Source organism: Suricata suricatta, chromosome 10 (assembly GCF_006229205.1).
Source record: "Suricata suricatta isolate VVHF042 chromosome 10, meerkat_22Aug2017_6uvM2_HiC, whole genome shotgun sequence".
NCBI lineage: Eukaryota > Metazoa > Chordata > Mammalia > Carnivora > Herpestidae > Suricata > Suricata suricatta.
The window spans coordinates 57672257-57680350 of NC_043709.1; the positions used below are offsets into that span (position 1 = coordinate 57672257).

Genomic DNA, 8094 nt, shown 5'->3' on the forward strand with positions numbered 1-8094 from the left:
TACCTGTTCTTCCCACATTATTGGAGTTTCTATAACGTATGGCAGCTGCATCTTTGTCTCTAGCAAATCTTCAGCAAAAGATGAAAGGACCATTAATAAGGGAGTATCTATACTCACTGTTTCCATTTCCCCCATGTTAAATCCATTTGTTTATACTCTGAGGAAGCAACAGGTGAAAGGAGCCTTTAATGACTTAGTCGAAAGATATATTGTTCTCAAAGAACTAGGGGAATGTGGGAGTCAGGATCCCTAAGCGTATTTTCTTCAACTTTTATCCTGTTTTGTCTCTTCCTGATCTAGATTTGGCTTTCCATTCAGCACTGACCCTAATCATGTCACCCTTTGCATCTCCATATAAGCTAACCTCTTTGAGAATGAGAATCTTTATTAAGAAAACATGAGAAGGGTCTGCCTCTTTGAGAATGAGAATCTTTATTAAGAAAACATGAGAAGGGCCTGTCGCCGCGCCAGCCCTTTTGGACGTGAGCTTGTTTCCTTCGCGGCACCTGGACCCTGAGATGCGCGCCTTCCCAGTCTGTGCCAGCTCCAGACATCTGTGGAGTTTAAGAACATGGAGCTCATCAGAGAGTATCACTGAAGAATATGATGGCTGAAAACAATTTGAAAATGCTGAAGATTCAACAGCGTGTAGTAACCAACAAACTACCTAGAGACGCGCCATATATTTGCAATATTTGCTTCAAGCACTTTCAAACACCATCAAAATTAGCTAGGCATTATCTCATTCATACAGGTCAAATGCCATTTGAATGCCTTGTGTGTCATAAAACTTTTAGGCAACTGGCTCATCTGACGAGACACAAACTAACTCATAATCTACCTTTAAATATAGCATTTGTCAAAGTCACTTTAAAAATCTGAAGACGTGGGGCGCCTGGGTGGCTCAGTCGGTTAAGCCTCCAACTTCGGCTCAGGTCAGATCTCACATTTGTGGGTTTGAGCCCCGCGTCAGGCTCTGTGCTGACAGCTAGCTCAGAGCCTGGAGCCTGCTTCCAGTTCTGTGTCTCCTTCTCTCTCTGCCCCTCCCCGTCTTATGCTCTGTCTCTCTCTGTATCAAAAATAAATAAAAAACATTAAAAAAATTAAAAAAAATCTGGAGACGTTTGTGAAGCACCAACAACTTCACAATGAAACCTACTAGAATGATGTTAAACAGGTCAGGAGATTGTTCGAGGCCAAGCAAGAAAAGCCGGTGTATGGGATGTGTCATACTTTTACCACAGAGGACAGATGGGCATTACACCTGTGCTCTAAATCTGAGCCTGCATACAGCCCTACAAAGAAAAGAAAGAATACTCATGCATGTACGATCTGTGGCTAAATGTTTCCGTCACGATCAAAACTTGATAGGCATGCACTTCTACATACTGGTCAGAGGCCTTTTCAGTGTGTCCTGTGCACTAAGTCTTTCCAACAATCAACTCATTTAAAAATTCATCAACTCACTCACTCAGAAGAAATACCTTTCCAATGTTGTTTTTGTCAAAAAGGCTTTAAGATTCAAAGGAAACTTTGAAGCATAAACAAATCCATACCAGGAAAAGGACCTTTCAGACTCTTTCATTAAAGGAGAAGAGTCCAGAATCATGCCCTCTACCTAATAAATTAAATGCAAAGCAGGATGGTTTTTGAAAATGGTGATTTAGGTGAATCTGAGGAGACTAATCCACTTGATGTCCACTCTATTTATATCGTCCCTTTTCAGTGTCCAGAGTGTGAAGAGAGTTTTGAATCCGATCAGATTCTCAATGGACCTAAGTGTTTCCCTGCCAGTGGTGGCAAAATGCCAAGCAGGTTCAAAAGAAGCTACAACTATAAAACCATTGTTAAAAAAAATCTTGGCTAAACTTAAACGTGCTGGGGATAAGAAATTAGATAATCTTCGATCTGAGAAAAAAGTATTTAAAAACAATTTCTTGAAAAATTGTGATCTTGTTTCTGGTGAGCAGAGCCCTGAACAAATCCAGAGAACATTTATGGGTCCTCTCGGCAAACATGGAACATACACGACCGTTGGCAATAGAAAGAAGAAAACATTGTTTTTGCCATTTTCTTGGCAAAAACACTTCCAGAACCAAAATGTGGGTAAAAACTTGAAAGGTATCCTTATGACAGGAAACATGTGAACTCTAGATAATTCAGTGAATAATAAAGACATATATATCTCCGGTTCATCAGGTGAGGAATCCTTTGATAGCTGTGAAGTGCTTCAGTGTGGTTTTTCAGTTCCAGGTGAAAACCTACATACTGGTCATAAGATGTGTCCTTGTGACAAATGTGAGAAAGTGTTTGCTTCTATATCCAAACTGCAAAGACACTATTTAATCCATACTGGACGGAGGCCTTTTGGCTGTAATGTGTGTGGGGAATCTTTTATATAGTTAGCTCAGTTAAAAAGACACAAATTAACTCATATTGAGAAGATTCCTCATAGACAATCTTTTTGCCAAGTAGAATTTGAAAATTTGAACCAACTTCTCATTCATCCAGGTGACAATGTTAACTATAATGCTTCCCAACAATGTCAGCCTCTTGGTTTCCAAAAATAAGAGGCCTCAGAGTCAGATCAAATATCAGAAATAAAAGTTAAGGCCGGATCGGAGGATTTCATTGTTAGCCTTCCCTATCGGAACAGGCAGCCCTATCTCTCTAGTGTACTTCTGCAATCAGATCCAAGCCTTCCCAGTGATTGTTGTTAGTAAGGGCGCACAGAGAGGAATGACGGCTTTCGCTACCAATGCAGTGTTTGCTCCAAGAGTTTTCGATCTCCATCTAAACTGGAAAGACACTATCTAATTCACACAGGGCAGAAGCCATTTGAATGTTCAGTTTGTGGCAAAACATTCAGACAGGCTCCTCTCTGGAAGAGACATCAACTGACTCACTTTAAGGAATGACTAATCACAGAGAAAGTGGTTTTCACATTCAGTTAGGTAACTGATAGAACGATTAACACATTTGTGGTCTCTGATAATCTTGGTCTTAAAGCCTGTATCATTTAAGATGTATTTTTATCAAAAGATCTTCACTAGGTTGGGTGATTTCATAGGCAGTTGCTTGTCCTGCACAGTAGGAAGCAAGATACAGCACATAGAAAATTAATAGAATGTTTTAGGAACAGCCAAATTAATTTTTAGAGGGAATAGCATGGTTTGATGCAGTAAGCATTTATTTTATTTTAATATATACTTTGGCTGCATTGAAAATACAAATCCATGATGTGGTATAATAACTCAGTTCATTCATTGTTTTAAAGGACTTACTCCTTAAGGCATGCCATCTCTTATTGGATATACTCAAAAGACTGAGAGGTAAAAAATGGTTTTTGGCTGCAGCAAACAGCCCCACTACATTTTATTTATTTTTTGTTTCACATGAAAGCATAGTTTTGTCCACCTATGGCTCAAATTCCATTGCAAAATTTTTTCTTTTAAGTAAAAAATATAAAAGCAGCAAAAGTGAAAATGGATGAGAAAGTCATGGTATTATTTTCATTGGTCTTTTGCAAGCTGTTCATTCTTGGGATTCTGGTAGCTTCACCTCCTTTTCCACAGGTGATAAGAATTGGTTTTTTTGCCCAGCTTTCTGTTTTTCCCAAATTTAAAAGTAGAAGATGTTAGGATATAACTGTATACATTTACCATGTTTACTTATGAGGAATATTGTCCAAGTGCCATCATTTTTTGATGATCTGTATGCAGTGTGATCTTTCCAGAGGAAAATGCTATTCATCTGTTTACTTCTAGATCTGCATCTCCATAAGACCTTGATTTACCTTAGTAAAACTTTGTTTTAATGGCTCATGAATTGAGTGATCATGTGACTTAATTGAATCTGTAATTTGATCACAAGGCAATGACTAGGTCTAGTTCTAGTTTTTTGTTTTAATGTTTATTTATTTTTGAGAGAGAAAGAGACAAAGTATGAGTGGGGGATTGGCCGAGAGAGAGAGAGACAGAGAGAGAGAGAGACAGAATACAAAGCAGGCTCCACGCTCTTGAGCTGTCATCACAGAGCCTGACACAGGGCTTGAACCCACAAACCATGAGATCATGACCTGAGCTGAAGTAGGACGCTTAACTGACTGACGCATCCAGGTGTCTCATGTCTAGTTCTAGTTTTTAAGTCTATGTTTCTTGCAAGAGTCTAGTGCTAAAGAATGTTATCTTGATAATTTGCAAATTGTTTTGGTAAGTAAGATCATCGTTCCCATATAGGAATAAAGTGCGTGCAGAATCGAGGGTATCCTACACAGCACTGTCATAATTTGGGAAATACTGAATCTTAAGCTATAAAAGACTTACAGTCACAAACTGACCTTCATTTTTGCCATTTTTTTGTAAGATCTTTGAATGAGACTTCTTAGTAATATAAGAAAATAACCACCACCTTTCTAAAGTGAGAAGAACAGGTGCGTATTTGTCCAAGCACACTTAAATACAGTGGCAAGCCCTCTACTGAGAATGGATCAATGAAGATTCTTTGCTCTGTAAACTCTGTGTCCAACCCAAGAATTGTCTTGGTGCAGCAGGAGAAAGGAGGGGATGTTGGTATCTCCTTTTTCAAATGCATTTTGAGAAACTTGGGTTTAATACACAGAGATAAAGCATATCAATCCAGATAGAATGCCCAATGATGTATAAACGTGTAGGAGAATCATATGTTTTAAAGAATAATTTTCTTAGATTTCCTTCAGATATGGTCCTCCAGTGCAAGCAAGATGGTGGTATCCAGAATTTGCTGTGCACAACACTTTTCAAGAACATACCAATTACATAAAAGCAAGGAATACCCAGTTTCCTGTTTTCCAAGAGTACAGGTTCAAGGGGTTTTTGTCTGAAGTTATGTGTTTTGGGATTTTCCAAAACTATTTATGTAATTTTATTTGAAGTAAATGTCTAATTTAGTCCTTTCCCAACCCAAACAGGAGAGTTCTAATAGTGTTGTACTTGTATGATTATTAGACTTTATTTGCTTAAGTGATACTGCTATCTTTTTTTTTTTTTTGGCTGATGGCTTTTTAAGCTGTTTCATATTGAAAGTTGGAATATTGTACAAATTTTGTCAGAGATGTACTGTCGTGATATTTGAAGTACCTGTAGCAAAATACTTACTTACCTTTATCACTGCAAGCTTCTTGTGGAAACTTTATAGGAATGAAAATAAACTGTCTACATCCATAAGAAGATGAAACATTAGATGATACATGATGATTGGCTGCATGCTTGAACTGTGAGTATTGTTTGATCAATCACTTTGGTTTTCTGAAAAAATAAACTTTATAAAATCTTTAAAAAAAAAGAAAATGTGAGAAGAGTTGTTTCAGGAAATCTAAGCGTGACCTCATCTTAACATTTCCTTACCAATGCTGAAAGGGCTGGGAAATATCATATTACATATGATATATATAAATATATCCCATAAAATATTGGGAAATATCACAAAATATTGGTGCAGTGGTATACAGCATTCACCCAGAAAAAACCTACTCAAGAAGAGAAATAATCTTAAAAGAATCAATACTTTTTCTAAGTGTAACAGGCAAAAAAATTTTCTAAAATCAATATACTGTAAAACAAGGAATATGTATAACTATTTAAAATTTCAAAAGATCGTTTACTGATGAAGAAGCTTTAACATCACCAGGATTCTCATATTTTATTGAATAGATCCAATACAATATCAGTAATTTAAAATTTTCCAGAACATGGGACACCTGCGTGGCTCAGTCGGTTGAGCATCCGACTTAGGCTCAGGTCATGATCTCACTGCTTGTGGGTTCAAGCCCTGCATTGGGCTCTGTGCTGACAGCTAGCTCAGAGCCTGGAGGCTGCTTCGGGTCTGTGTCTCTTTCTTTCTCTGCTTCTCCCCTGTTCACTCTCTGTCTCTCAAAAATAAATAAATGTAAAAAAAAAAAAACCTGCCAGAACAGACATAAATTAAATTAAGATGAAGCGATTAAGATTAAGATGTACTTTTAATTCCTATTAAGTAATTAAAGCCTGAATTGAAATTACATGAAACAGATTGATACCGATATACAAAATGAATGTTACATCTTGAGTGAAGGGTATTTAAATTAAGCAAACAAATGACATCAGGTCCCAGGGAACTAAATAAGCCTAGAAGTGTGTTAAACAAATAAAGAAACAGCAAGCAAGATATACTAGGAATGGAGACAAGAGAAATGGAACATAATATGAATATTAATATCAATGAAATGATTTGCTTTAAAATTTTTTTAATGTTTATTTTTTTGAGAGAGAGAGAAGGAGATAGAGAGTGTGAGAGAGACAGACAGACAGACAGACAGAGACAGAGTAAGAACAGGGAAGGGCAAAGGGAAACACAGAATCTGTAGCAGGCTCCTGACTCTGAACTGTCAGCATGGAGCCCAACGTGGATCTCAAACTCATGAATCATGAGATCATGATCTGAGCCAAAGTCAGCCACATAAGTGACTGAACACCCAGCCCCCTAGAGTAAATATTTGAGGAACATTTTGACGGGCTGTGGCAGACACTGGTGATGTCCTGTCTGGTAGTTTTCTTCCCATGTCCATAATAACTGAACCTCAATTTTATACCAGGTGCAAGTGCCCAGATGAAATACTACCCAGCCTCTCTCTGAGATTATGGCCAATGATACATATTGCAATAATTTTAATCACTATTGTTGCTATAGAGCCATTCATTTCCCTACAAATAGTGCTTTAGGTGCATCCCACAAATTTTGGTGTTCTTTTCCAGTTGTGGGTGTTTCTCAGGAAAATTTGTTACTGATTTCTAAATTAATACCATTTGGCCAGATAACATACATTGTATAATTTTAATCATTTTATTTATTTATTTATTTGAATAAAATCCTTAATTTTACTAAAATAAAATATGAACATGGCAATAAATCATACAGGAGGCGAGAGGAATGTTGGATAATATTATAAGACTTATAATAAAAAGAAGTCCTCTCCACCCCCCTGGGGTAACCGCTTTCAATGATTTTAGGCAATCTCTTTTGACATTTATCTCTGTATTTTTAAATGATATCCTAATACTACAATTTTTTAAAAATGTATAATAGTTTATTTAACAAGCCTTGTTTTAGAGCCCTGAATATTGGCTAACTTATTAAATATTACCTGTGAATCTTAAAACAATTCTGCTCTTTGATTTTACTGTGTTCTATAGATGTCATATCATGTTGATAGAGTTAACTCTTTTGTATACTTAATACATTTCTGGGTTATAATTCAGCAACTTATTGAGACTGCATCCTGACATTTCTTGCTGTAATTATGGTTATTTCCTTCTCACCCTGCAGTTTTATCAGTTTTTGTGTCATGTATTTTTGAAACTCTATTTATTAAAAATTTCTTCTAATATTTTTTTTGGAGAGAGAGAGAGAGAGAGAGAGATCATCAGTGGGGGGTAGGGGCAGAGAGAGAGGGAGACAGAGAATCTGAAACAGGTTTCAGGCTCTGAGCTGTCAGCACAGAGCCCCACATGGGCTGGAATTTGTGAGCCAAGAGATCGTGACCTGAGCCAAAGTCAAAGGCTTAATCAACTGGGCCACCCAGGTGCCCTGAAGCTCTTTATTATATGCATCAGCATTTAGGGTAGTTAAAGTTTCTTGAAGAATAAACCCCTCTGTCATTGGGGAAAAAAACACTCTTCTATTCTAATTAATATTTTTTGCTTTGATCTACTTTGATGTTAGTAAGGCCACTCCAACAAATTTTGATTAGTGTTATCATTATATATATTTTACAAGTTTACCCCCCATTTCTGCCTGTATTTAAAAGTTAGTTTTCTTTAGACAGCCAAGATTGCCCCTTTTTATCCTCCCAATGTGACTCTTTCTTTTTTTCTTTTCTTCTTCCTTCCTTCCTTCCTTCCTTCCTTCCTTCCTTCCTTCCTTCCTTCCTTCCTTTCTTTTTTTTCTTTCCTTCTTTCTTTCTTTCTTGTCAAGAATCATTTATTTGGGTAAGAAAGGAGTCCCTAGGGCTAAGGCCTGTGAGGCTAGCCTGGGTTTCAGGTGGGGGACCCAGCAGCACTTTTTCTTGCTGAGGCTGGT

General features: G+C 37.2%; 1 pseudogene; it reads left to right on the plus strand.

Annotated features, from left to right (window-relative positions):
* The first annotated feature begins 545 nt into the window (after positions 1–545).
* LOC115303450 lies at positions 546–2918 on the plus strand (annotated as a pseudogene).
* Positions 2919–8094: the final 5176 nt, after the last annotated feature.